The sequence below is a fragment of the Poecile atricapillus genome, chromosome 1 (genome assembly GCF_030490865.1).
Source record: "Poecile atricapillus isolate bPoeAtr1 chromosome 1, bPoeAtr1.hap1, whole genome shotgun sequence".
NCBI classification, from domain to species: domain Eukaryota; kingdom Metazoa; phylum Chordata; class Aves; order Passeriformes; family Paridae; genus Poecile; species Poecile atricapillus.
The window spans coordinates 99,631,842-99,640,258 of NC_081249.1; positions in this window are offsets into that span (position 1 = coordinate 99,631,842).

The following is an 8,417-nucleotide window of genomic DNA, read 5'->3' on the forward strand; positions in this document are numbered from 1 at the left end:
CCGTGTTTGCTGGAAGAGAAGATGTTGAAAGGGACTGATGAAGGAACTGGGCACTGGATATCAGTACTTCTTTTCTCTCCCAGAGAACAAGGTCTTTCAAAAGGCCAGGGAAAGGAATGTGGAAATATTCCCAAGCCTTTTCTCCACACTTCCAGGCTGGCCAGTGATGAGTAGAAGAAGGTGCAGTGCTAGGGGATGTGCAGATAAATTTATGATGCCAAAGGTTTATGTCCAAAAGGAGACATAGAAGTCCTGTAACTTTATTCAAATGAGAGGAAAGGCATGGAGCAGTTCCCCTGGGGTCTCCCAAATTGTTGGAGAGAACAGTCTCCTTTTTAATCCTAATTTCCTGGCTGCATAACCCTCTCCCTTTCCCCACTGGCTGAGGTACTTGGAAGGTACAGATTCCATGATACATTCCCTTCTAATGTGCACACAACCCCCCTTTGTGTCTTTGTTCTACTCCAGGTTCATTGATTTAACAAGGCCTTGGTTGAGCAATATTCCATGTCAATTAGTAACATTCTTCTGAAAGGCTCCTACTATTACTATCTTGTCTCTGTCCCTGGCCTTATCTCTTACAAATTTGTAAAGCCAAATGCCTCTCATTCCTTTCAATGAGAAATGGGAATGGCAGCCATTTGGTAATACCCAGGACAGCAGCCAGACCCAAATTCCTCTGACAAATTCTGCCCTGGGTTGCCTCCTCTCACAGCAGGATTTTATACAGCTGAGCTTCTTGGTGTGTTGAGATGAAGAACAAGGGATGGCACCACCATGCTTTGAGATGATTTATTGCTCAAGTAGCCAGATAAGATGTCAGTCTCAAGGCGTGAGATTTAGAGAAGCAACAAGTTAGCCATAGCTCAAGGAAGTCACGAGTTTCTTCTTTGCACAGCAATAGATAACATTTTAGCCCAATAGGCAGTTGACATGAAACTTGTTTTCACTTATTAACCTATCACCTTTGCTTAATTTTGCTGCACTGTGTCTGTCTCTTAGCCACTAAGCTGACAGGTCATGTACTCATACACACCTCTGTTATAGTTTCTGGATCTCTAACCTACTCTATAAGTCACACTATTACACACTATTAAATCTCAAACTATTTTACCTAATATACTTTCTCACCTACTCTAGGCATATTCTTACTTATAATTATAGGAACATAAGTTTATAATTTCTCTACCCAGTGTCTGTGTACCTTCATCATTACATCAATCCGAGCTCTTTCCAAGGCTGCCGATTGAACCCTTCAGCATCTGTGGAAGTTTCTATTTTTCAGTTTCCAGCATTGGTGAATGAACCTTTAGAATGTAACCTCAGGCTTCTTGGCCAAGGGACCTTTAGAAGTCAATCTCAAGTGGTGTTTTACACAAGAGTTGCTCAGCATTAAAAGACAATGATTCCTTGAATTCTGAAAATCCCATGCCAATTCAGTTTTTCTACAAATCTGTCATGTTGCATACATGTGGGTTACAATGGGGGCTGCAACTTGGTATTCCCCATATAACAATTTCCTGCAATTAAGTGCTCGTTATCTTTGTTTGGTTTTGTTTTTTTAGAATTTATCTGTGTATTTTTTTCATGGTTGTCGATGTGTGTGTGCGCTCTTCCATTGTGGCTATGATTGGAAGCCATCAATGCGTGAATAAACATAACACAAGATGATGTTTAAGTACCACTTTTCAAAGTTAACACTTTTACCGGACAGTGGAAATTGTGGAGAGAAAATGCACAGGCTCAGTACTGTGAGACAGTACCAGTGGTACTCCATGCCAACCATGGTCATAACCACAGCAGAGAGGAAACACCATGCTCAGCAGGTGAAAAACATCTATTACTGTGTTGTTGTTTGTTCTGTTCTTTTACACATCTACACATACACATATTTTCTGATAAAGAACCGTTATTCCTTTCCCTATATTTTTCTCTCAAAGCCCCATAATTTTGAAGTTCAAATAATTTTGAGGGAGGGGTTGTCTTTCCATTCCAGGAAGGTTCCTGCCTTCCTTGGCAGACATTTGTCTTTTAAACCAAGACATTGTATCACCAAAAACTGGGAAATAAGTTCTACAAGCACCGTGCTAGCTTAGAAAGCCAACAATAATTTATTCATAATAACAATAAATCATAATGTCATGATAAACATCCGTTTATTCATAATAATATATAATAATATATAATAATATAACTTGTTCAGTAACAAATTGCCCCTTTGAGACTAATATAATTTTTTCAAAGTCTCATGTCCACTTATTTTCTTGATCTAGTCTATACAGCAGTATGTATTGCAACAAGTGATCAAGATCATGAGTACAAACACCACAATAAGTACAAACAGTTGTTTTAACCACCCTAAGTTGGGAAATCACAAACCTACTTCTTGCACCTTCACACCAGTATTGACAGTTAGCAGCACTTGAGATGGCCCCTTCCACTTTTCTTGGAGAGGCTCTTCAGTCCAGGTTTTGAGGAAGTCTCCAGGATGGTACGGATGAGCTGTGATATCCAGTGTCATGGGTGCTGCCAGCACAATGTATGTGTGGAGAGAAGACAACACATTCCCATCAGATTTTATATATTCTGTTAGACTCTTGTTCATTCTTCCTATTTTCCCACTCAACCAAGGTCTCCAGGGAGTGCACAAGCCCCACTTTACTCCTAACATTGTAGCTGGGCTTTGTGCTATTTCATAAATGATGTGAACCTTTGTCTGGTGACATTCCCACTCATACTCCAAACCATGGGATAATTTTCTTCACCAAAATCTTTACCAGATTTATTAGTGCAACAAGAAGCTTCTGGTCATCCTGAAAAGGTATCTACCAGGACCAATAAGTACCTGTAGCCCTTTTGTCATGGCAGCTCAGCAAAACCTATTTGTTAATAGTCTCCTGGGCAATTTCCTTTCTTGGCTAATTTGATGTGCATTGTTCTTAAAGTGTTTGACACTTTTTAACAATGCTTTTTATGATACCAGTCATTTGTATGTTCAAAACCTGAGGCTTCATTGCTTCTACGTAGACTCTATTCCTCAGTGAGTTACCATATGTTCTTCCCCTGCAATTTTCCTCATATGGTATTGGGGAATCATCACTTGTTTGCTGGATGTAATCCACCATCCTTCAGGACTCTTCAGCATCTAACAATTCTGCCAGTTTCTCATCTTTAGCCTCATAATCAGAGGCCTGCTTGGCCAAATATTGTTATTTCTAAGGTAAGACCAACAGCCTCCTTGGCTGCTTTGTCAGCCAGGCAGTTTCCAGTATTTGCTGGGGTCTGTCCAGGCTGATGAGCTTTACAATGCAGTAATGCCATCTTTCAAGGCAGCTGCACCCTCTCTAACAATCTGTATTATTCATCCACGTTTCACAGGGGATCCCTGGGTGGTTAACAGCCCTCTCTTTCCAAATGGCTCCATGGGCATGGACCACTCCAAAAGCAAATTTTGAGTCTGTCCATATATTTACAATCATGTTCTGTGAGAGCTTCAGTGATCTTGTTAATGCAATCAGTTCTGATTTCTGAGCTATGTGTTGGCTTCTATTACCTCATGCTGAGTTACCACTGAGTTACTTGGCTTTTCAGATTCCATTTTTCACAAAGCTTCTCCAACCCACAAAGCGTTCCCAATCCATGTCTTCCAAATTCTGTATGTGTGTGCATGTGTATGTATATCTCAAAATACAGTACACCTGTTCAGTGGTCTGCAAACAATCATGGGCTAATTCCTTTCATTATGGGTCACTGTTAAGAACAGTGCTGGATTCAGGTTTTAACTCCAGGTTAGTTACTTTTAACTCCACATCATCTTGTTCTAGCAGTACTGTCTGGTCTGTTAACATTCTGCATGGTGATGGCCAGTGTCCATTTTTTGTTCCAACACCACTACAACTGTACAGGGCACAAAAACAGTCAACAACAGCTGTTTTTTTCCTTCCTGGATTTGTAATTAATGCCATAGTTATTGTTCTTTGTTTGCCTTGTTATACATACTAGTAAAGAACTGTTATTCCAATTCCCATATCTTTGCCTAAGAACCCCTTCATTTCAAAATTTTAATAATTCAGAGGGGGGGAGGGTGTCTACATTTTTTATTCCAAGGAAGGGTCCTGCCCTCCCTAGCAGACATGTGTCTTCCAAACCAAGACAGATTTTTAGCACCCAACAGTGCGGCTCAAGGGCACTGAGAGAAAAAGTGTGAAAAAGGAATAACAGTTCATTAATAACCTAACTTCTGTGTGCTGGATATAGAAACGCTGTTAGGTAGAACCATGGGGTCCAGCTTACCCAGGTTCGGGTAGCATGTGGTCACAGCTATATTTCTCCCATTTGCTGCACCTTACCTAAACATGGGTCCTATAACTAAGGCTAGTGTGGCTATTATCCAGTTTGTTTTGTGGGTTGATAAGGTGAGGAATTCACGGATGTTTAACTTCCTCTTAAGTTAACATCCATGCCAGCAGGCCAGCGGGCACATGGATTCAGTTATTGCACACTAATTCTAGTGTTTTGAGTTTACTTTAATAATGGTAGCTACCTTGAGGAAATGACAGCAGGGGAAACTTTCTCCCAACCCTTCATGCAGTTCCTTGGCCCTACGCCACCAGTTTTTGAAGGGTTAAGATCTTCTCTAAAGGCTAACGATGTCAATGCAGTGGCTGATGTTGCTGATATTTAGCATTCTATTTAGCATTCTAGCAGTCTATTCAGCATTCAGAGATTAGGGGAGACTGACTGAGATAAGCACCCTGTCACCTAACCCAGAGACTAGTGATGCTGCCCCAGAACCTGACACAACCCCAGAGATGGGGGGTGCTGCCCCAGAGCCTGGCACAGCCCCAGAGACAGGGAGTGCTGCTCTAGAGCCTGCCCCTGCCCCACAGCCCACCTCAGAAATGAACCACCCAGAGTGGGTGGGGGTTCTGGTGAAGGAGATATGTGAGATGAGCCAGAAGATAGAGTGCATTTCCTCAGCTGCTGGGAAACCCTCCCCCTGCCTCAAAGAGGGAGAGTCTGATGGTGCAGCAGTGGAACCCACAGACATTACAACCATCCAGGTTCCAGCTGAACCACAAGGGCAGTCACAGCCAGCAGCTGTTGCCCCTGTGGAAACGAGGAAGTCTAAGATGAAATCACAGCATCCTGTTGATAAGGATAAGAAAGGAGGGTCCTCACAACCCACAGGGGAGCCAGAAGTTGAAATCATCACTGAGTCTCTGACATATGACAGTCTCCGTAAGTTACAAAAAGACATTGTGAGGCGGGGGCGTGAGCCTTATACCACCTGGTTACTTCGGGTCTGGGACCTTATGGGTACAGGCGTGCAGCTGGATGGTGGTGAGGCGAGGAATGTGGGACCCTTGACGCAGGACTCAGGTGTGAATCAGGTATTCATCAGGGAGCCAAGGCCCCTTTCCCTCTGGGAGCGGCTTTTGATGAGTGTAAGAGAAAGGTTTGTCCACAGAGAGAGAATGGAAGAGCACTATCATAGAAGGGACTGGAAAACCATTGAGGAAGGGATCCAACAGCTGAGAGAAGTGGCGATATTAGAGGTCCTTTTTGGGAGGGGTGAAAGCATGATAATGACCCCGACAAAGTCAGGTGCACTGGGCAGATGTTGTGGAGTCTGGCAAATCTAGGGCCACATGAATACACCAGCTTCATTGCAATAATTAATGCTGATAACAACCGAGAGACAGTGGCTTCTGTCACCACCAAGCTTAGAAATTATAAGAGTATGGTCCATGGCCCACAGCAGGCTCAGGTCTCTGCTGTGATTAAGGAACTCAAAGAAGAGTTTAAAGGGGAGGTGAGGGAGATGAGGGAGGAGGTGAGGAAGATCATTGCAGCACCAGTGCAAGTCACAGGCCTGAAAATCAGAGCCCAACATGCCCCAGATAGAGAGAGAAGGTACACCCCACAAGCTGAGCTGTGATTCTTCCTGCATCACCATGGGGAAGACATGGGAAAGTGGGATGGGAAACCCACTTCTGCCCTGGCAGCATGGGTGAATCAACTCAGGGAGGGAAACACTAACCAGAAAAGTTCCAGTAAAGTGAAGGTAGCCTCAACCTCCCATGACCAAAGTGGAAAGCAGCCGTATGGAGCCCCACACGACAGGTCACAGAAGCTACTGAAGGAGAAGGTGGATCAAGCCAACTTGCTGAACTCAAAGCCGTTCAACTGGCCCTGGACATTGCTGAAAGAGAGAAGTGGCCAAAGGTCTATCTCTACACTGATGCATGGATGGTAGCCTCTGTGGGGTTCACTAGAAAAATGAAAAAGGGCCAATTGGCAGTGTAGAGGAAAGCCCATATGGGCTGCTGATGAGTGGAAAGACATTGCCACTTGGGTAGAGAAACTGTCTGTGAAAGTCCATCATGTAGATGCCCATGTCCCCAGGAGTCGGGCTAATGAGGAGCACCAAAACAATGAGCAAGTGGATCAGGCTGCAAAGATAGAGGTGTCAAAGACAGACTTAGATTGGCAACATAAGGGAGAGTTGTTCCTAGCTCGATGGGCCCATGATGCCTCAGGCCATCAGGGTAGAGATGCCACCTATAAGTGGGCACAAGACCAAGGGATAGTCCTATCCATGGACAGTATTTCTCAGGTCATTCATGACTGTGAGACGTGTGCCACAATCAAGCAGGCCAAGCGGCTGAAGCCCCTCTGGTACGGTGGGCGGTGGTCCAGATACAAGTATGAGGAGGCCTGGCAGATTGACTACATCACGCTGCCCCAAACCCGCCAAGGCAAGCGCTACGTGCTCACGATGGTAGAAGCCACCACTGGATGGTTGGAAACCTACCCTGTGCCTCATGCTACAGCCTGTAACACCATCCTGGGACTTGAAAAGCAGGTCCTTTGGAGGCATGGCACCCCTGAGAGGATTGAGTCAGACAATGGGACTCATTTCAAGAGCAGCCTTATAAACAGCTGGGCTAGGGAACATGGCATTGAGTGGGTGTACCATATCCCCTAACATGCACCCGCTGCTGGAAAAGTTGAACGGTGCAATGGCCTGCTTAAAACCAGCTTGAAGGCACTTGGTGGGGGGACTTTCAAGAACTGGGAGATTAATTAAGTAAAGGCCACATGGTTAGTGAACACCCAAGGTTCCAGGCCCTGCCCAATCTCAGCCCTTGGGAACAACAGATGGAGATAAGGTTCCAGTGGTACATATGAGAGGTATGCTGGGAAAAACTGTTTGGGTTAATTCTGCATCCCATCCATGGGGTTTTCTTTGCTCAAGGACTGGGTTGCACCTGGTGGGTGATACAAAAGCATGGAGAGACCCAGTGGTCATATACCTCAAGGTATATGATATATCCCAAGTGGACCCATACCTCAAGGGGACCTTGTTTTAGAGAGTACTACCCATGACACTGTGCTTGTATCTCTATCTGCATGTACATATGTTTATAATTAAGGTAGTGGATGTTTCTATGTAATTTAAAGGTGTGAAAAATGAGGTTCACTCTCCTGATAAATTTTAAAAGGTTTAATATAAACAAAAAGACAATATGAGACAAAGATAATAAAGCAAAGGGTTAAAATGACTGGGTGCTTGGCTCTCTGCCAAGAGCACACCTGGTGCTTTGGAAACACTCTTTATAGAGAATTTGTACACTATGGACTGTATGCATATTCAAATTTTCTAGGAAATGTTTTGCATGGGCAGTCCTTGGGTCAGCCTTTTTAGAGCATGCACATTTCTTGACTTTGTCGTTATAATTTCTCTCTTATCATCTTTTGATTTGGGCTTGGGCTTCTTTGTCCACAGGCAGTAAGTGTTGATAGCAGCCTGGGCCCCATCATCTGTTCACTGGAGGTTATCCTGCCCGTTCAGACAGGACTTTACACTAACACCTAAATTCTAGGTAACAGCAGGAGAAAAAGACATAGCAAAAGCTATTCTAACATTATACATATAACATTCATCTTAATACTTGTGAAAAGCCAATATCACAATATGTATTTATAACAAAGGTTTAAAATTTGATGTAACATGGTATGGGAAAGAATTTGAGGTGGATAATGTTGGGGTTAGGTGTCCTTCCTTTTGCTCCTTCTCACCTATAGAATTCTCCCTATTAGTTGGGGGAAACCTGACTGCTGCTACTTATTGGGTGTTTGAGAACACAAAGCATTTGTCTGGGCCCAGGGGGAAGGGGGGCATGTAAAAGGGAGGGTGGGGGCAGCTGTGGTTTCTTGTTCTTGTTGTTCTTGTTCTTCTTCTTGTTCTTCTTGTTCTTGTTGTTGTTGTTGTTCTTCTTCTTCATCTTCTTCTTTGTCTTCTTCTTCGTCTTCCTCTTCTTCCTCTTCTTCCTCTTCCTCCTCTTCCTCTTCTTCTCCTTATTCTCCTTCTTCTCCTTTTTCTTCTCCTTATTCTTCTTCTTCTTCTTCTT